The following is a 14,882-nucleotide window of genomic DNA, read 5'->3' on the forward strand; positions in this document are numbered from 1 at the left end:
CATTCCCGAATATTCCGCACGATTTGAGACCTCATTCATGGGTGTGTGACAAAAACTGCGGGAGGAGTAGCGCGCCAAACTTTTTGGCCGACTCAAAAAACACAATAGTAATAGTGTTGCCTTGCTTTCAGCAAGCACCACTAATAATAAATAACATTGGGGTCTATGGGGAAAATTTGGGCAGCTCCTGCCCCCCAGGGGTGCAACTTTTACCCCATTGTGAGGTATGTTCTTACAGAGCCTGTCAGCCTCTTCAAATGTGGTAAATCGCAGGCTTCTGTGAAATCCTCGCTCGGAGCTATGAGTCGTCAAAGTTTGTCGCAATGTTAAGTCTATGGGATTTTTGGGAAATTTGTTCGCCCTTCGGGCGAACATCGTACCCCCGATCGCTTAGAAAAGTCATAGCACACCATTCCCGAATATTCCGCACGTTTTGAGACCTCATTCATGGGTGTGTGACAAAAACTGCGGGAGGAGTAGCGTGCCAAACTTTTGGGCCGACTCAAAAAACACAATAGTAATAGTGTTGCCTTGCTTTCAGCAAGCACCACTAATAAATAATAATTTGTTACATTTATATAGCGCTTTTCTGGACACTCAAAGCGCTTCAATGTGCAGCATCCACCTGGATGATGCGACGGCAGCCATATTGCGCCAGAACGCTCACCACACACCAGCTTACTGGTGGAGAGGAGATAGTGATGAAGCCAATTGGTGTATATGGGGATGATAGGAGGCCATGATGGACAGAGGCCACTGGGCAAATTTGGCCAGGATGCCGGGGTTACAGCCCTACTCTTTCGAAAGACATCCTGGGATTTTTTATGACCACAGAGAGTCAGGATCTCGGTTTAACGTCTCATCCGAAGGACGGTGAAGATACATCATTTTTTTACATTACATGAGCTGAGGAGTAAGGGGATTCCCCTCTGTCTTCCATCCCATGGTTTCAGAGGGTGGCAGAACTGACTGCTGCAAGTGGGCCTGCCGCCAGATCAAAGCCTGGAAGTGAGAGCGCTTAATGCACTCAAAAAAATGATGTGTTGGCTTTACTTAACTTTTTTTATGTAAACAGGTTCCACCGGTTCCACATAACTGGGTTTCGTTAAACAAACATAATTTGTTCTTCTTCAACATCATGGAAGTCATTTTAAGACACCCAATTAAACTCTGAGCTGAGCTGAGTGTTAAATGAACACTGAAGCAGTGTTAAAGTTAGTTTTTTCTGATTGCTTAAGCACATTTTTTGTAATTATTGGCTAGTTTTGCAAAACTCTACACACAAATAAGAAAACCTTTCACCCAATTATCAAAACATTGTAGTTCTCTTGCAAAAGCAAACACAGCTAGATTAACTCTTCACACCTTCGTAAAAAAATTGTGTTTTTGTATCAAACAGTAAACACAAGCCATCATCTACTAAGCACACAATGTGCCAACTACACACTGATGGTATGAATACAAAACACATCTTTTGCTGTCTCTGTGTACAGATGTCAATTTGAGGTCATACTTTTGTCATAGTGTCATGTAAACATACAAGGATACAAACTTCAAGTATTGGTGTTTATTCACACTCATAAAAACCAAGACAAAGTCAGAACACAAAATAGTAATTTTACAAAAAAACAAAAAAACAAAAAAACAATCAGCCTACATCATGTCGTCTTTCTGGGTTCGGCCACAAAATACCGTCCACATCGCATGCAATATCCTCCAGTCCAAGACACCGGGGAAAATATCTCCTTGAATGCCTTTTCCAGGCCTGACATGATGCCTGGTAAATATCTCCACATGCCTCCTCCATTGCTTGTAAAAGGGCTACCTGTTGATGAGGATGACGGTCGTACACTTTCCCAGAACTCCTCAATGGGATTTACGTAAGAATGGAGAGTATGGAGGGAGGTTGAGTGCCATGAAGAATGTGTGGTGTGTAAACCAGTTGCGGACCAAAGCAGCCCTATGGAAACATTGTCCCATATGATGACATATCGGGTATGCTCTTCAACTCCACATCCTCTCCCTCTGCCTCCTTATCCTCTTCTAGCTCCTTCCTCCAACCTCTTCACCTCCACGTCCTTTTCCTCCAACTTCTTCACCTCCACGTCCTCTCCCTCGGCCTCCTCTGATTCTCACTCTTCTCACTCTTACTGCATTTTAGAAGGCACTTGTGGCTGCTATGCCAAAGCGAAAAGACTGGAGAAGTGACACTGCTTGCCTCCGGTCTCTTCCAAACCCTGCCGCTTTTGCTTTCCTTGGCCGAACTCGATGGGCTTCAGAGCCTGACGATGAAGCTCCCCATCCAAAGTTTTCCCTATTTATGAATAAAAATAAGGGCAAGAGACGGCCCACGAAAGGGTAGCGTGGCCGAGGGGTCTAAGGCGCTGGATTTAGGCTCCAGTCTCTTCGGAGGCGTGGGTTCAAATCCCACCGCTGCCAGCAGAGCTTTTAAAGAAGGCCAGATATCTTAAGTGTTCTTTGAAAAAAGAGACGTTAAAAGAAAAAGTTGCCGAAAATGGCCCACGGAATGCTTTCTCATAAGGTAGCGTGGCCGAGCGGTCTAAGGCGCTGGATTAAGGCTCCAGTCTCTTCGGAGGCGTGGGTTCGAATCCCACCGCTGTCAAGACAGCATTTTAGAAGGCACTTGTGGCTGCTATACCAAAGCGAAAAGACTGGAGAAGTGACACCGATCTCTTCCAAACCCTGCCACTTTTGCTTTCCTTGGCCGAACTCGATGGGCTTCAGAGCCTGACGATGAAGCTCTCCACCCAAAGTTTTCATTATTTATGAATAAAAATATGGGCAAGAGACAGCTCACGAAAGGGTAGCGTAGCCAAGGGGTCTAAGGCGCTGGATTTAGGCTCCAGTCTCTTCAGAGGCATGGGTTCGAATCCCACCGCTGCCAAGACAGCATTTTAGAAGGCACTTGTGTCTGCTATGCCAAAGCAAAAAGGCTGGAGAAGTGACACTGCTTGCTCACAGTCTCTTCCAAACCGTGCCGCTTTTGTTTTCCTTGACCAAACTCACAGGCTTCAGAGCCTGATTATGAGCAGCGATTTTTAAAGAGGGCCAGACACCTTAAGTGTTCTTTGAAAAAAGAGACGTTTAAAGAAAAAGTTGCCGAAAATGGCCCACGGAATGGTTTCTCTTAAGGTAGCGTGGCCGAGCAGTCTAAGGCGCTGGATTAAGGCTCCAGTCTCTTCGGAGGCGTCGGTTCGAATCCCACCGCTGCCAAGGCAGCATTTTAGAAGTCACTTGTGGCTGCTATGCCAAAGCGAAAAAACTGGAGAAGTGACACCAGTCTCTTCCAAACCCTGCCGCTTTTGCTTTCCTTGGCCGAACTCGATGGGCTTCAGAGCCTGACGATGAAGCTCTCCACCCAAAGTTTTCATTATTTATGAATAAAAATATGGGCAAGAGACAGCTCACGAAAGGGTAGCGTGGCCGAGGGGTCTAAGGCGCTGGATTTAGGCTCCAGCCTCTTAGGAGGCGTGGGTTCGAATCCCACCGCTGCCAAGACAGCATTTTAGAAGGCACTTGTGGCGGCTATGCCAAAGCAAAAAGGCTGGAGAAGTGACACTGCTTGCTCACAGTCTCTTCCAAACCCTGCCGCTTTTGCTTTCCTTGACCAAACTCGCAGGCTTCAGAGCCTGATTATGAGCAGCGATTTTTAAAGAGGGCCAGACACCTTAAGTGTTCTCCGAAAAGGCACAAAATGCAGCTGAAAATCTGCAACCTCTTGAATTAGGGACAGCAATATCTTACAATTATTATAATGTCACTTCAAAAATGATTTTAAACATAATAATAACAGGTGTCTAGTTAGCCAATTTGACTCATTGAGAGTTTTTGGTGAACTGACAGCTACCTAATGATTTCGAATTTATCTGTGACACGGCTGGCTCCCACTTTGGATAAAGGCCCAAAGGCTTTGATTAGGTAATTCAGGTGTGTTTGATTAGAGATAGAATTGCAATTTGCAGGGAGGGGGGCCTCCAGGAGTGTAACTGAGTCCCCCCTGTATTTACAAGACCTCTCCACCTGTTGAGGAGCTCCTTCAAGGCACGTAGAATTTTGACGGATTTAACTTTGCAGAAGCGAGACGTTAAAAGAAAAAGTTGCCGAAAATGGCCCACGGAATGCTTTCTCAAAAGGTAGTGTGGCCGAGCGGTCTAAGGCGCTGGATTAAGGCTCCAGTCTCTTCGGAGGCGTGGGTTCGAATCCCACCGCTGCCTAGACAGCATTTTAGAAGGCACTTGTTATGCCTGCTATGCCAAAGCGAAAAGACGGGAGAAGTGACACTGCTTGCCTCCGGTCTCTTCCAAACCCTGCCGCTTTTGCTTTCCTTGACCGAACTCGATGGGCTTCAGAGCCTGACGATGAAGCTCTCCACCCAAAGTTTTCTTTATTTATGAATAAAAATATGGGCAAGAGACAGCTCACGAAAGGGTAGCGTGGCCGAGCGGTCTAAGGCGCTGGATTTAAGCTCCAGTCTCTTCGGAAGCGTGGGTTCGAATCCCACCGCTGCCAAGACAGCATTTTAGAAGGCACTTGTGGCTGCTATGCCAAAGCAAAATGGCTGGAGAAGTGACACTGCTTGCTCACAGTCTCTTCCAAACCCTGCCGCTTTTGCTTTCCTTGACCAAACTCGCAGGCTTCAGAGCCTGATTATGAGCAGCGATTTTTAAAGAGGGCCAGACACCTTAAGTGTTCTTTGAAAAAAGAGACGTTTAAAGAAAAAGTTGCCGAAAATGGCCCACGGAATGCTTTCTCATAAGGTAGCGTGGCCGAGCGGTCTAAGGCGCTGGATTTAGGCTCCAGTCTCTTCGGAGGCGTGGGTTCGAATCCCACCGCTGCCAAGACAGCATTTTAGAAGGCACTTGTGGCTGCTATGCCAAAGCAAAAAGGCTGGAGAAGTGACACTGCTTGCTCACAGTCTCTTCCAAACCCTGCCGCTTTTGCTTTCCTTGACCAAACTCGCAGGCTTCAGAGCCTGATTATGAGCAGCGATTTTTAAAGAGGGCCAGACACCTTAAGTGTTCTTTGAAAAAAGAGACGTTTAAAGAAAAAGTTGCCGAAAATGGCCCACGGAATGCTTTCTCATAAGGTAGCGTGGCCGAGCGGTCTAAGGCGCTGGATTAAGGCTCCAGTCTCTTCGGAGGCGTGGGTTCGAATCCCACCGCTGCCAAGACAGCATTTTAGAAGGCACTTGTGGCTGCTATGCCAAAGCGAAAAGACTTGAGAAGTGACACCGGTCTCTTCCAAACCCTGCCGCTTTTGCTTTCCTTGGCCGAACTTGATGGGCTTCAGAGCCTGACGATGAAGCTCTCCACCCAAAGTTTTCATTATTTATGAATAAAAATATGGGCAAGAGACAGCTCACGAAAGGGTAGCGTGGCCGAGGGGTCTAAGGCGCTGGATTTAGGCTCCAGTCTCTTCGGAGGCGTGGGTTCGAATCCCACCGCTGCCAAGACAGCATTTTAGAAGGCACTTGTGGCTGCTATGCCAAAGCAAAAAGGCTGGAGAAGTGACACTGCTTGCTCACAGTCTCTTCCAAACCCTGCCGCTTTTGCTTTCCTTGACCAAACTCGCAGGCTTCAGAGCCTGATTATGAGCAGCGATTTTTAAAGAGGGCCAGACACCTTAAGTGTTCTTTGAAAAAAGAGACGTTTAAAGAAAAAGTTGCCGAAAATGGCCCACGGAATGCGTTCTCATAAGGTAGCGTGGCCGAGCGGTCTAAGGCGCTGGATTAAGGCTCCAGTCTCTTCGGAGACGTGGGTTCGAATCCCACCGCTGCCAAGACAGCATTTTAGAAGGCACTTGTGGCTGCTATGCCAAAGCGAAAAGACTGGAGAAGTGACACTGCTTGCTCACAGTCTCTTCCAAACCCTGCCGCTTTTGCTTTCCTTGACCAAACTCGCAGGCTTCAGAGCCTGATTATGAGCAGCGATTTTTAAAGAGGGCCAGACACCTTAAGTGTTCTTTGAAAAAAGAGACGTTTAAAGAAAAAGTTGCCGAAAATGGCCCACGGAATGCGTTCTCATAAGGTAGCGTGGCCGAGCAGTCTAAGGCGCTGGATTAAGGCTCCAGTCTCTTCGGAGGCGTGGGTTCGAATCCCACCGCTGCCAAAACAGCATTTTAGAAGGCACTTGTGGCTGCTATGCCAAAGCGAAAAGACTGGAGAAGTGACACCGGTCTCTTCCAAACCCTGCCGCTTTTGCTTTCCTTGGCCGAACTCGATGGGCTTCAGAGCCTGACGATGAAGCTCTCCACCCAAAGTTTTCATTATTTATGAATAAAAATATGGGCAAGAGACAGCTCACGAAAGGGTAGCGTGGCCGAGGGGTCTAAGGCGCTGGATTTAGGCTCCAGTCTCTTCGGAGGCGTGGGTTCGAATCCCACCGCTGCCAAGACAGCATTTTAGAAGGCACTTGTGGCTGCTATGCCAAAGCAAAAAGGCTGGAGAAGTGACACTGCTTGCTCACAGTCTCTTCCAAACCCTGCCGCTTTTGCTTTCCTTGACCAAACTCGCAGGCCTGATTATGGCCTGATTATGAGCAGCGATTTTTAAAGAGGGCCAGACACCTTAAGTGTTCTTTGAAAAAAGAGACGTTTAAAGAAAAAGTTGCCGAAAATGGCCCACGGAATGCTTTCTCATAAGGTAGCGTGGCCGAGCGGTCTAAGGCGCTGGATTAAGGCTCCAGTCTCTTCGGAGGCGTGGGTTCGAATCCCACCGCTGCCAAGACAGCATTTTAGAAGGCACTTGTGGCTGCTATGCCAAAGCGAAAAGACTGGAGAAGTGACACTGCTTGCTTACAGTCTCTTCCAAACCCTGCCGCTTTTGCTTTCCTTGACCAAACTCGCAGGCTTCAGAGCCTGATTATGAGCAGCGATTTTTAAAGAGGGCCAGACACCTTAAGTGTTCTTTGAAAAAACAGACGATTAAAGAAAAAGTTGCCGAAAATGGCCCACGGAATGGTTTCTCATAAGGTAGCGTGGCCGAGCGGTCTAAGGCGCTGGATTAAGGCTCCAGTCTCTTCGGAGGCGTGGGTTCGAATCCCACCGCTGCCAAGACAGCATTTTAGAAGGCACTTGTGGCTGCTATGCCAAAGCGAAAAGACTTGAGAAGTGAAACCGGTCTCTTCCAAACCCTGCCGCTTTTGCTTTCCTTGGCCGAACTCGATGGGCTTCAGAGCCTGACGATGAAGCTCTCCACCCAAAGTTTTCATTATTTATGAATAAAAATATGGGCAAGAGACAGCTCACGAAAGGGTAGCGTGGCCGAGGGGTCTAAGGCGCTGGATTTAGGCTCCAGTCTCTTCGGAGGCGTGGGTTCGAATCCCACCGCTGCCAAGACAGCATTTTAGAAGGCACTTGTGGCTGCTATGCCAAAGCAAAAAGGCTGGAGAAGTGACACTGCTTGCTCACAGTCTCTTCCAAACCCTGCCGCTTTTGCTTTCCTTGACCAAACTCGCAGGCTTCAGAGCCTGATTATGAGCAGCGATTTTTAAAGAGGGCCAGACACCTTAAGTGTTCTTTGAAAAAAGAGACGTTTAAAGAAAAAGTTGCCGAAAATGGCCCACGGAATGCTTTCTCATAAGGTAGCGTGGCCGAGCGGTCTAAGGCGCTGGATTAAGGCTCCAGTCTCTTCGGAGGCGTGGGTTCGAATCCCACCGCTGCCAAGACAGCATTTTAGAAGGCACTTGTGGCTGCTATGCCAAAGCGAAAAGACTTGAGAAGTGACACCGGTCTCTTCCAAACCCTGCCGCTTTTGCTTTCCTTGGCCGAACTTGATGGGCTTCAGAGCCTGACGATGAAGCTCTCCACCCAAAGTTTTCATTATTTATGAATAAAAATATGGGCAAGAGACAGCTCACGAAAGGGTAGCGTGGCCGAGGGGTCTAAGGCGCTGGATTTAGGCTCCAGTCTCTTCGGAGGCGTGGGTTCGAATCCCACCGCTGCCAAGACAGCATTTTAGAAGGCACTTGTGGCTGCTATGCCAAAGCAAAAAGGCTGGAGAAGTGACACTGCTTGCTCACAGTCTCTTCCAAACCCTGCCGCTTTTGCTTTCCTTGACCAAACTCGCAGGCTTCAGAGCCTGATTATGAGCAGCGATTTTTAAAGAGGGCCAGACACCTTAAGTGTTCTTTGAAAAAAGAGACGTTTAAAGAAAAAGTTGCCGAAAATGGCCCACGGAATGCGTTCTCATAAGGTAGCGTGGCCGAGCGGTCTAAGGCGCTGGATTAAGGCTCCAGTCTCTTCGGAGACGTGGGTTCGAATCCCACCGCTGCCAAGACAGCATTTTAGAAGGCACTTGTGGCTGCTATGCCAAAGCGAAAAGACTGGAGAAGTGACACTGCTTGCTCACAGTCTCTTCCAAACCCTGCCGCTTTTGCTTTCCTTGACCAAACTCGCAGGCTTCAGAGCCTGATTATGAGCAGCGATTTTTAAAGAGGGCCAGACACCTTAAGTGTTCTTTGAAAAAAGAGACGTTTAAAGAAAAAGTTGCCGAAAATGGCCCACGGAATGCGTTCTCATAAGGTAGCGTGGCCGAGCAGTCTAAGGCGCTGGATTAAGGCTCCAGTCTCTTCGGAGGCGTGGGTTCGAATCCCACCGCTGCCAAAACAGCATTTTAGAAGGCACTTGTGGCTGCTATGCCAAAGCGAAAAGACTGGAGAAGTGACACCGGTCTCTTCCAAACCCTGCCGCTTTTGCTTTCCTTGGCCGAACTCGATGGGCTTCAGAGCCTGACGATGAAGCTCTCCACCCAAAGTTTTCATTATTTATGAATAAAAATATGGGCAAGAGACAGCTCACGAAAGGGTAGCGTGGCCGAGGGGTCTAAGGCGCTGGATTTAGGCTCCAGTCTCTTCGGAGGCGTGGGTTCGAATCCCACCGCTGCCAAGACAGCATTTTAGAAGGCACTTGTGGCTGCTATGCCAAAGCAAAAAGGCTGGAGAAGTGACACTGCTTGCTCACAGTCTCTTCCAAACCCTGCCGCTTTTGCTTTCCTTGACCAAACTCGCAGGCCTGATTATGGCCTGATTATGAGCAGCGATTTTTAAAGAGGGCCAGACACCTTAAGTGTTCTTTGAAAAAAGAGACGTTTAAAGAAAAAGTTGCCGAAAATGGCCCACGGAATGCTTTCTCATAAGGTAGCGTGGCCGAGCGGTCTAAGGCGCTGGATTAAGGCTCCAGTCTCTTCGGAGGCGTGGGTTCGAATCCCACCGCTGCCAAGACAGCATTTTAGAAGGCACTTGTGGCTGCTATGCCAAAGCGAAAAGACTGGAGAAGTGACACTGCTTGCTTACAGTCTCTTCCAAACCCTGCCGCTTTTGCTTTCCTTGACCAAACTCGCAGGCTTCAGAGCCTGATTATGAGCAGCGATTTTTAAAGAGGGCCAGACACCTTAAGTGTTCTTTGAAAAAACAGACGATTAAAGAAAAAGTTGCCGAAAATGGCCCACGGAATGGTTTCTCATAAGGTAGCGTGGCCGAGCGGTCTAAGGCGCTGGATTAAGGCTCCAGTCTCTTCGGAGGCGTGGGTTCGAATCCCACCGCTGCCAAGACAGCATTTTAGAAGGCACTTGTGGCTGCTATGCCAAAGCGAAAAGACTTGAGAAGTGAAACCGGTCTCTTCCAAACCCTGCCGCTTTTGCTTTCCTTGGCCGAACTCGATGGGCTTCAGAGCCTGACGATGAAGCTCTCCACCCAAAGTTTTCATTATTTATGAATAAAAATATGGGCAAGAGACAGCTCACGAAAGGGTAGCGTGGCCGAGGGGTCTAAGGCGCTGGATTTAGGCTCCAGTCTCTTCGGAGGCGTGGGTTAGAATCCCACCGCTGCCAAGACAGCATTTTAGAAGGCACTTGTGGCTGCTATGCCAAAGCAAAAAGGATGGAGAAGTGACACTGCTTGCTCACAGTCTCTTCCAAACCCTGCCGCTTTTGCTTTCCTTGACCAAACTCGCAGGCTTCAGAGCCTGATTATGAGCAGCGATTTTTAAAGAGGGCCAGACACCTTAAGTGTTCTTTGAAAAAAGAGACGTTTAAAGAAAAAGTTGCCGAAAATGGCCCACGGAATGCGTTCTCATAAGGTAGCGTGGCCGAGCGGTCTAAGGCGCTGGATTAAGGCTCCAGTCTCTTCGGAGGCGTGGGTTAGAATCCCACCGCTGCCAAAACAGCATTTTAGAAGGCACTTGTGGCTGCTATGCCAAAGCGAAAAGACTGGAGAAGTGACACCGGTCTCTTCCAAACCCTGCCGCTTTTGCTTTCCTTGGCCGAACTCGATGGGCTTCAGAGCCTGACGATGAAGCTCTCCACCCAAAGTTTTCATTATTTATGAATAAAAATATGGGCAAGAGACAGCTCACGAAAGGGTAGCGTGGCCGAGGGGTCTAAGGCGCTGGATTTAGGCTCCAGTCTCTTCGGAGGCGTGGGTTCGAATCCCACCGCTGCCAAGACAGCATTTTAGAAGGCACTTGTGGCTGCTATGCCAAAGCAAAAAGGCTGGAGAAGTGACACTGCTTGCTCACAGTCTCTTCCAAACCCTGCCGCTTTTGCTTTCCTTGACCAAACTCGCAGGCTTCAGAGCCTGATTATGAGCAGCGATTTTTAAAGAGGGCCAGACACCTTAAGTGTTCTTTGAAAAAAGAGACGTTTAAAGAAAAAGTTGCCGAAAATGGCCCACGGAATGCTTTCTCATAAGGTAGCGTGGCCGAGCGGTCTAAGGCGCTGGATTAAGGCTCCAGTCTCTTCGGAGGCGTGGGTTCGAATCCCACCGCTGCCAAAACAGCATTTTAGAAGGCACTTGTGGCTGCTATGCCAAAGCGAAAAGACTGGAGAAGTGACACCGGTCTCTTCCAAACCCTGCCGCTTTTGCTTTCCTTGGCCGAACTCGATGGGCTTCAGAGCCTGACGATGAAGCTCTCCACCCAAAGTTTTCATTATTTATGAATAAAAATATGGGCAAGAGACAGCTCACGAAAGGGTAGCGTGGCCGAGGGGTCTAAGGCGCTGGATTTAGGCTCCAGTCTCTTCGGAGGCGTGGGTTCGAATCCCACCGCTGCCAAGACAGCATTTTAGAAGGCACTTGTGGCTGCTATGCCAAAGCAAAAAGGCTGGAGAAGTGACACTGCTTGCTCACAGTCTCTTCCAAACCCTGCCGCTTTTGCTTTCCTTGACCAAACTCGCAGGCCTGATTATGGCCTGATTATGAGCAGCGATTTTTAAAGAGGGCCAGACACCTTAAGTGTTCTTTGAAAAAAGAGACGTTTAAAGAAAAAGTTGCCGAAAATGGCCCACGGAATGCTTTCTCATAAGGTAGCGTGGCCGAGCGGTCTAAGGCGCTGGATTAAGGCTCCAGTCTCTTCGGAGGCGTGGGTTCGAATCCCACCGCTGCCAAGACAGCATTTTAGAAGGCACTTGTGGCTGCTATGCCAAAGCGAAAAGACTTGAGAAGTGAAACCGGTCTCTTCCAAACCCTGCCGCTTTTGCTTTCCTTGGCCGAACTCGATGGGCTTCAGAGCCTGACGATGAAGCTCTCCACCCAAAGTTTTCATTATTTATGAATAAAAATATGGGCAAGAGACAGCTCACGAAAGGGTAGCGTGGCCGAGGGGTCTAAGGCGCTGGATTTAGGCTCCAGTCTCTTCGGAGGCGTGGGTTCGAATCCCACCGCTGCCAAGACAGCATTTAAGAAGGCACTTGTGGCTGCTATGCCAAAGCAAAAAGGCTGGAGAAGTGACACTGCTTGCTCACAGTCTCTTCCAAACCCTGCCGCTTTTGCTTTCCTTGACCAAACTCGCAGGCTTCAGAGCCTGATTATGAGCAGCGATTTTTAAAGAGGGCCAGACACCTTAAGTGTTCTTTGAAAAAAGAGACGTTTAAAGAAAAAGTTGCCGAAAATGGCCCACGGAATGCTTTCTCATAAGGTAGCGTGGCCGAGCGGTCTAAGGCGCTGGATTAAGGCTCCAGTCTCTTCGGAGGCGTGGGTTCGAATCCCACCGCTGCCAAAACAGCATTTTAGAAGGCACTTGTGGCTGCTATGCCAAAGCGAAAAGACTGGAGAAGTGACACCGGTCTCTTCCAAACCCTGCCGCTTTTGCTTTCCTTGGCCGAACTCGATGGGCTTCAGAGCCTGACGATGAAGCTCTCCACCCAAAGTTTTCATTATTTATGAATAAAAATATGGGCAAGAGACAGCTCACGAAAGGGTAGCGTGGCCGAGGGGTCTAAGGCGCTGGATTTAGGCTCCAGTCTCTTCGGAGGCGTGGGTTCGAATCCCACCGCTGCCAAGACAGCATTTTAGAAGGCACTTGTGGCTGCTATGCCAAAGCAAAAAGGCTGGAGAAGTGACACTGCTTGCTCACAGTCTCTTCCAAACCCTGCCGCTTTTGCTTTCCTTGACCAAACTCGCAGGCCTGATTATGGCCTGATTATGAGCAGCGATTTTTAAAGAGGGCCAGACACCTTAAGTGTTCTTTGAAAAAAGAGACGTTTAAAGAAAAAGTTGCCGAAAATGGCCCACGGAATGCTTTCTCATAAGGTAGCGTGGCCGAGCGGTCTAAGGCGCTGGATTAAGGCTCCAGTCTCTTCGGAGACGTGGGTTCGAATCCCACCGCTGCCAAGACAGCATTTTAGAAGGCACTTGTGGCTGCTATGCCAAAGCGAAAAGACTGGAGAAGTGACACTGCTTGCTCACAGTCTCTTCCAAACCCTGCCGCTTTTGCTTTCCTTGACCAAACTCGCAGGCTTCAGAGCCTGATTATGAGCAGCGATTTTTAAAGAGGGCCAGACACCTTAAGTGTTCTTTGAAAAAAGAGACGTTTAAAGAAAAAGTTGCCGAAAATGGCCCACGGAATGCGTTCTCATAAGGTAGCGTGGCCGAGCAGTCTAAGGCGCTGGATTAAGGCTCCAGTCTCTTCGGAGGCGTGGGTTCGAATCCCACCGCTGCCAAAACAGCATTTTAGAAGGCACTTGTGGCTGCTATGCCAAAGCGAAAAGACTGGAGAAGTGACACCGGTCTCTTCCAAACCCTGCCGCTTTTGCTTTCCTTGGCCGAACTCGATGGGCTTCAGAGCCTGACGATGAAGCTCTCCACCCAAAGTTTTCATTATTTATGAATAAAAATATGGGCAAGAGACAGCTCACGAAAGGGTAGCGTGGCCGAGGGGTCTAAGGCGCTGGATTTAGGCTCCAGTCTCTTCGGAGGCGTGGGTTCGAATCCCACCGCTGCCAAGACAGCATTTTAGAAGGCACTTGTGGCTGCTATGCCAAAGCAAAAAGGCTGGAGAAGTGACACTGCTTGCTCACAGTCTCTTCCAAACCCTGCCGCTTTTGCTTTCCTTGACCAAACTCGCAGGCCTGATTATGGCCTGATTATGAGCAGCGATTTTTAAAGAGGGCCAGACACCTTAAGTGTTCTTTGAAAAAAGAGACGTTTAAAGAAAAAGTTGCCGAAAATGGCCCACGGAATGCTTTCTCATAAGGTAGCGTGGCCGAGCAGTCTAAGGCGCTGGATTAAGGCTCCAGTCTCTTCGGAGGCGTGGGTTCGAATCCCACCGCTGCCAAGACAGCATTTTAGAAGGCACTTGTGGCTGCTATGCCAAAGCGAAAAGACTGGAGAAGTGACACTGCTTGCTTACAGTCTCTTCCAAACCCTGCCGCTTTTGCTTTCCTTGACCAAACTCGCAGGCTTCAGAGCCTGATTATGAGCAGCGATTTTTAAAGAGGGCCAGACACCTTAAGTGTTCTTTGAAAAAACAGACGATTAAAGAAAAAGTTGCCGAAAATGGCCCACGGAATGGTTTCTCATAAGGTAGCGTGGCCGAGCGGTCTAAGGCGCTGGATTAAGGCTCCAGTCTCTTCGGAGGCGTGGGTTCGAATCCCACCGCTGCCAAGACAGCATTTTAGAAGGCACTTGTGGCTGCTATGCCAAAGCGAAAAGACTTGAGAAGTGAAACCGGTCTCTTCCAAACCCTGCCGCTTTTGCTTTCCTTGGCCGAACTCGATGGGCTTCAGAGCCTGACGATGAAGCTCTCCACCCAAAGTTTTCATTATTTATGAATAAAAATATGGGCAAGAGACAGCTCACGAAAGGGTAGCGTGGCCGAGGGGTCTAAGGCGCTGGATTTAGGCTCCAGTCTCTTCGGAGGCGTGGGTTCGAATCCCACCGCTGCCAAGACAGCATTTTAGAAGGCACTTGTGGCTGCTATGCCAAAGCAAAAAGGATGGAGAAGTGACACTGCTTGCTCACAGTCTCTTCCAAACCCTGCCGCTTTTGCTTTCCTTGACCAAACTCGCAGGCTTCAGAGCCTGATTATGAGCAGCGATTTTTAAAGAGGGCCAGACACCTTAAGTGTTCTTTGAAAAAAGAGACGTTTAAAGAAAAAGTTGCCGAAAATGGCCCACGGAATGCGTTCTCATAAGGTAGCGTGGCCGAGCGGTCTAAGGCGCTGGATTAAGGCTCCAGTCTCTTCGGAGGCGTGGGTTCGAATCCCACCGCTGCCAAAACAGCATTTTAGAAGGCACTTGTGGCTGCTATGCCAAAGCGAAAAGACTGGAGAAGTGACACCGGTCTCTTCCAAACCCTGCCGCTTTTGCTTTCCTTGGCCGAACTCGATGGGCTTCAGAGCCTGACGATGAAGCTCTCCACCCAAAGTTTTCATTATTTATGAATAAAAATATGGGCAAGAGACAGCTCACGAAAGGGTAGCGTGGCCGAGGGGTCTAAGGCGCTGGATTTAGGCTCCAGTCTCTTCGGAGGCGTGGGTTCGAATCCCACCGCTGCCAAGACAGCATTTTAGAAGGCACTTGTGGCTGCTATGCCAAAGCAAAAAGGCTGGAGAAGTGACACTGCTTGCTCACAGTCTCTTCCAAACCC

General features: G+C 48.9%; 40 non-coding genes across 40 annotated transcripts; all 40 read left to right on the forward strand.

Moving 5' to 3' along the window:
- The first annotated feature begins 2,357 nt into the window (after positions 1–2,357).
- trnal-uag (transfer RNA leucine (anticodon UAG)) lies at positions 2,358–2,439 on the forward strand. The gene has a single exon. It is a non-coding gene; the product is annotated as a tRNA-Leu (tRNA).
- A 102-nt stretch (positions 2,440–2,541) lies between these two features.
- Positions 2,542–2,623, forward strand: trnal-aag (transfer RNA leucine (anticodon AAG)). The gene has a single exon. It is a non-coding gene; the product is annotated as a tRNA-Leu (tRNA).
- Positions 2,624–2,823: 200 nt separating this feature from the next.
- trnal-uag (transfer RNA leucine (anticodon UAG)) lies at positions 2,824–2,905 on the forward strand. Its single transcript has one exon. It is a non-coding gene; the product is annotated as a tRNA-Leu (tRNA).
- A 247-nt stretch (positions 2,906–3,152) lies between these two features.
- trnal-uag (transfer RNA leucine (anticodon UAG)) lies at positions 3,153–3,234 on the forward strand. Its single transcript has one exon. It is a non-coding gene; the product is annotated as a tRNA-Leu (tRNA).
- Positions 3,235–3,434: 200 nt separating this feature from the next.
- trnal-aag (transfer RNA leucine (anticodon AAG)) lies at positions 3,435–3,516 on the forward strand. Its single transcript has one exon. It is a non-coding gene; the product is annotated as a tRNA-Leu (tRNA).
- Positions 3,517–4,153: 637 nt separating this feature from the next.
- On the forward strand, positions 4,154–4,235 carry trnal-aag (transfer RNA leucine (anticodon AAG)). Its single transcript has one exon. It is a non-coding gene; the product is annotated as a tRNA-Leu (tRNA).
- A 213-nt stretch (positions 4,236–4,448) lies between these two features.
- Positions 4,449–4,530, forward strand: trnal-uaa (transfer RNA leucine (anticodon UAA)). Its single transcript has one exon. It is a non-coding gene; the product is annotated as a tRNA-Leu (tRNA).
- Positions 4,531–4,777: 247 nt separating this feature from the next.
- Positions 4,778–4,859, forward strand: trnal-uag (transfer RNA leucine (anticodon UAG)). The gene has a single exon. It is a non-coding gene; the product is annotated as a tRNA-Leu (tRNA).
- A 247-nt stretch (positions 4,860–5,106) lies between these two features.
- Positions 5,107–5,188, forward strand: trnal-aag (transfer RNA leucine (anticodon AAG)). The gene has a single exon. It is a non-coding gene; the product is annotated as a tRNA-Leu (tRNA).
- A 200-nt stretch (positions 5,189–5,388) lies between these two features.
- Positions 5,389–5,470, forward strand: trnal-uag (transfer RNA leucine (anticodon UAG)). Its single transcript has one exon. It is a non-coding gene; the product is annotated as a tRNA-Leu (tRNA).
- A 247-nt stretch (positions 5,471–5,717) lies between these two features.
- Positions 5,718–5,799, forward strand: trnal-aag (transfer RNA leucine (anticodon AAG)). The gene has a single exon. It is a non-coding gene; the product is annotated as a tRNA-Leu (tRNA).
- Positions 5,800–6,046: 247 nt separating this feature from the next.
- trnal-aag (transfer RNA leucine (anticodon AAG)) lies at positions 6,047–6,128 on the forward strand. Its single transcript has one exon. It is a non-coding gene; the product is annotated as a tRNA-Leu (tRNA).
- Positions 6,129–6,328: 200 nt separating this feature from the next.
- On the forward strand, positions 6,329–6,410 carry trnal-uag (transfer RNA leucine (anticodon UAG)). Its single transcript has one exon. It is a non-coding gene; the product is annotated as a tRNA-Leu (tRNA).
- Positions 6,411–6,660: 250 nt separating this feature from the next.
- Positions 6,661–6,742, forward strand: trnal-aag (transfer RNA leucine (anticodon AAG)). Its single transcript has one exon. It is a non-coding gene; the product is annotated as a tRNA-Leu (tRNA).
- Positions 6,743–6,989: 247 nt separating this feature from the next.
- On the forward strand, positions 6,990–7,071 carry trnal-aag (transfer RNA leucine (anticodon AAG)). Its single transcript has one exon. It is a non-coding gene; the product is annotated as a tRNA-Leu (tRNA).
- A 200-nt stretch (positions 7,072–7,271) lies between these two features.
- trnal-uag (transfer RNA leucine (anticodon UAG)) lies at positions 7,272–7,353 on the forward strand. Its single transcript has one exon. It is a non-coding gene; the product is annotated as a tRNA-Leu (tRNA).
- A 247-nt stretch (positions 7,354–7,600) lies between these two features.
- Positions 7,601–7,682, forward strand: trnal-aag (transfer RNA leucine (anticodon AAG)). The gene has a single exon. It is a non-coding gene; the product is annotated as a tRNA-Leu (tRNA).
- A 200-nt stretch (positions 7,683–7,882) lies between these two features.
- On the forward strand, positions 7,883–7,964 carry trnal-uag (transfer RNA leucine (anticodon UAG)). The gene has a single exon. It is a non-coding gene; the product is annotated as a tRNA-Leu (tRNA).
- Positions 7,965–8,211: 247 nt separating this feature from the next.
- Positions 8,212–8,293, forward strand: trnal-aag (transfer RNA leucine (anticodon AAG)). Its single transcript has one exon. It is a non-coding gene; the product is annotated as a tRNA-Leu (tRNA).
- A 247-nt stretch (positions 8,294–8,540) lies between these two features.
- trnal-aag (transfer RNA leucine (anticodon AAG)) lies at positions 8,541–8,622 on the forward strand. The gene has a single exon. It is a non-coding gene; the product is annotated as a tRNA-Leu (tRNA).
- A 200-nt stretch (positions 8,623–8,822) lies between these two features.
- On the forward strand, positions 8,823–8,904 carry trnal-uag (transfer RNA leucine (anticodon UAG)). The gene has a single exon. It is a non-coding gene; the product is annotated as a tRNA-Leu (tRNA).
- A 250-nt stretch (positions 8,905–9,154) lies between these two features.
- Positions 9,155–9,236, forward strand: trnal-aag (transfer RNA leucine (anticodon AAG)). Its single transcript has one exon. It is a non-coding gene; the product is annotated as a tRNA-Leu (tRNA).
- A 247-nt stretch (positions 9,237–9,483) lies between these two features.
- trnal-aag (transfer RNA leucine (anticodon AAG)) lies at positions 9,484–9,565 on the forward strand. Its single transcript has one exon. It is a non-coding gene; the product is annotated as a tRNA-Leu (tRNA).
- A 200-nt stretch (positions 9,566–9,765) lies between these two features.
- On the forward strand, positions 9,766–9,847 carry trnal-uag (transfer RNA leucine (anticodon UAG)). Its single transcript has one exon. It is a non-coding gene; the product is annotated as a tRNA-Leu (tRNA).
- Positions 9,848–10,094: 247 nt separating this feature from the next.
- Positions 10,095–10,176, forward strand: trnal-aag (transfer RNA leucine (anticodon AAG)). The gene has a single exon. It is a non-coding gene; the product is annotated as a tRNA-Leu (tRNA).
- A 200-nt stretch (positions 10,177–10,376) lies between these two features.
- On the forward strand, positions 10,377–10,458 carry trnal-uag (transfer RNA leucine (anticodon UAG)). Its single transcript has one exon. It is a non-coding gene; the product is annotated as a tRNA-Leu (tRNA).
- Positions 10,459–10,705: 247 nt separating this feature from the next.
- trnal-aag (transfer RNA leucine (anticodon AAG)) lies at positions 10,706–10,787 on the forward strand. The gene has a single exon. It is a non-coding gene; the product is annotated as a tRNA-Leu (tRNA).
- A 200-nt stretch (positions 10,788–10,987) lies between these two features.
- Positions 10,988–11,069, forward strand: trnal-uag (transfer RNA leucine (anticodon UAG)). The gene has a single exon. It is a non-coding gene; the product is annotated as a tRNA-Leu (tRNA).
- A 250-nt stretch (positions 11,070–11,319) lies between these two features.
- On the forward strand, positions 11,320–11,401 carry trnal-aag (transfer RNA leucine (anticodon AAG)). Its single transcript has one exon. It is a non-coding gene; the product is annotated as a tRNA-Leu (tRNA).
- A 200-nt stretch (positions 11,402–11,601) lies between these two features.
- trnal-uag (transfer RNA leucine (anticodon UAG)) lies at positions 11,602–11,683 on the forward strand. Its single transcript has one exon. It is a non-coding gene; the product is annotated as a tRNA-Leu (tRNA).
- Positions 11,684–11,930: 247 nt separating this feature from the next.
- On the forward strand, positions 11,931–12,012 carry trnal-aag (transfer RNA leucine (anticodon AAG)). The gene has a single exon. It is a non-coding gene; the product is annotated as a tRNA-Leu (tRNA).
- A 200-nt stretch (positions 12,013–12,212) lies between these two features.
- On the forward strand, positions 12,213–12,294 carry trnal-uag (transfer RNA leucine (anticodon UAG)). Its single transcript has one exon. It is a non-coding gene; the product is annotated as a tRNA-Leu (tRNA).
- A 250-nt stretch (positions 12,295–12,544) lies between these two features.
- Positions 12,545–12,626, forward strand: trnal-aag (transfer RNA leucine (anticodon AAG)). The gene has a single exon. It is a non-coding gene; the product is annotated as a tRNA-Leu (tRNA).
- Positions 12,627–12,873: 247 nt separating this feature from the next.
- trnal-aag (transfer RNA leucine (anticodon AAG)) lies at positions 12,874–12,955 on the forward strand. Its single transcript has one exon. It is a non-coding gene; the product is annotated as a tRNA-Leu (tRNA).
- A 200-nt stretch (positions 12,956–13,155) lies between these two features.
- Positions 13,156–13,237, forward strand: trnal-uag (transfer RNA leucine (anticodon UAG)). The gene has a single exon. It is a non-coding gene; the product is annotated as a tRNA-Leu (tRNA).
- A 250-nt stretch (positions 13,238–13,487) lies between these two features.
- On the forward strand, positions 13,488–13,569 carry trnal-aag (transfer RNA leucine (anticodon AAG)). Its single transcript has one exon. It is a non-coding gene; the product is annotated as a tRNA-Leu (tRNA).
- A 247-nt stretch (positions 13,570–13,816) lies between these two features.
- trnal-aag (transfer RNA leucine (anticodon AAG)) lies at positions 13,817–13,898 on the forward strand. Its single transcript has one exon. It is a non-coding gene; the product is annotated as a tRNA-Leu (tRNA).
- A 200-nt stretch (positions 13,899–14,098) lies between these two features.
- Positions 14,099–14,180, forward strand: trnal-uag (transfer RNA leucine (anticodon UAG)). The gene has a single exon. It is a non-coding gene; the product is annotated as a tRNA-Leu (tRNA).
- A 247-nt stretch (positions 14,181–14,427) lies between these two features.
- Positions 14,428–14,509, forward strand: trnal-aag (transfer RNA leucine (anticodon AAG)). Its single transcript has one exon. It is a non-coding gene; the product is annotated as a tRNA-Leu (tRNA).
- Positions 14,510–14,709: 200 nt separating this feature from the next.
- Positions 14,710–14,791, forward strand: trnal-uag (transfer RNA leucine (anticodon UAG)). Its single transcript has one exon. It is a non-coding gene; the product is annotated as a tRNA-Leu (tRNA).
- The last annotated feature ends 91 nt before the right edge of the window (positions 14,792–14,882 follow it).

This window comes from Pimephales promelas, chromosome 17, assembly GCF_988280905.1.
Source record: "Pimephales promelas chromosome 17, fPimPro1.hap1.1, whole genome shotgun sequence".
Lineage (NCBI taxonomy): Eukaryota > Metazoa > Chordata > Actinopteri > Cypriniformes > Leuciscidae > Pimephales > Pimephales promelas.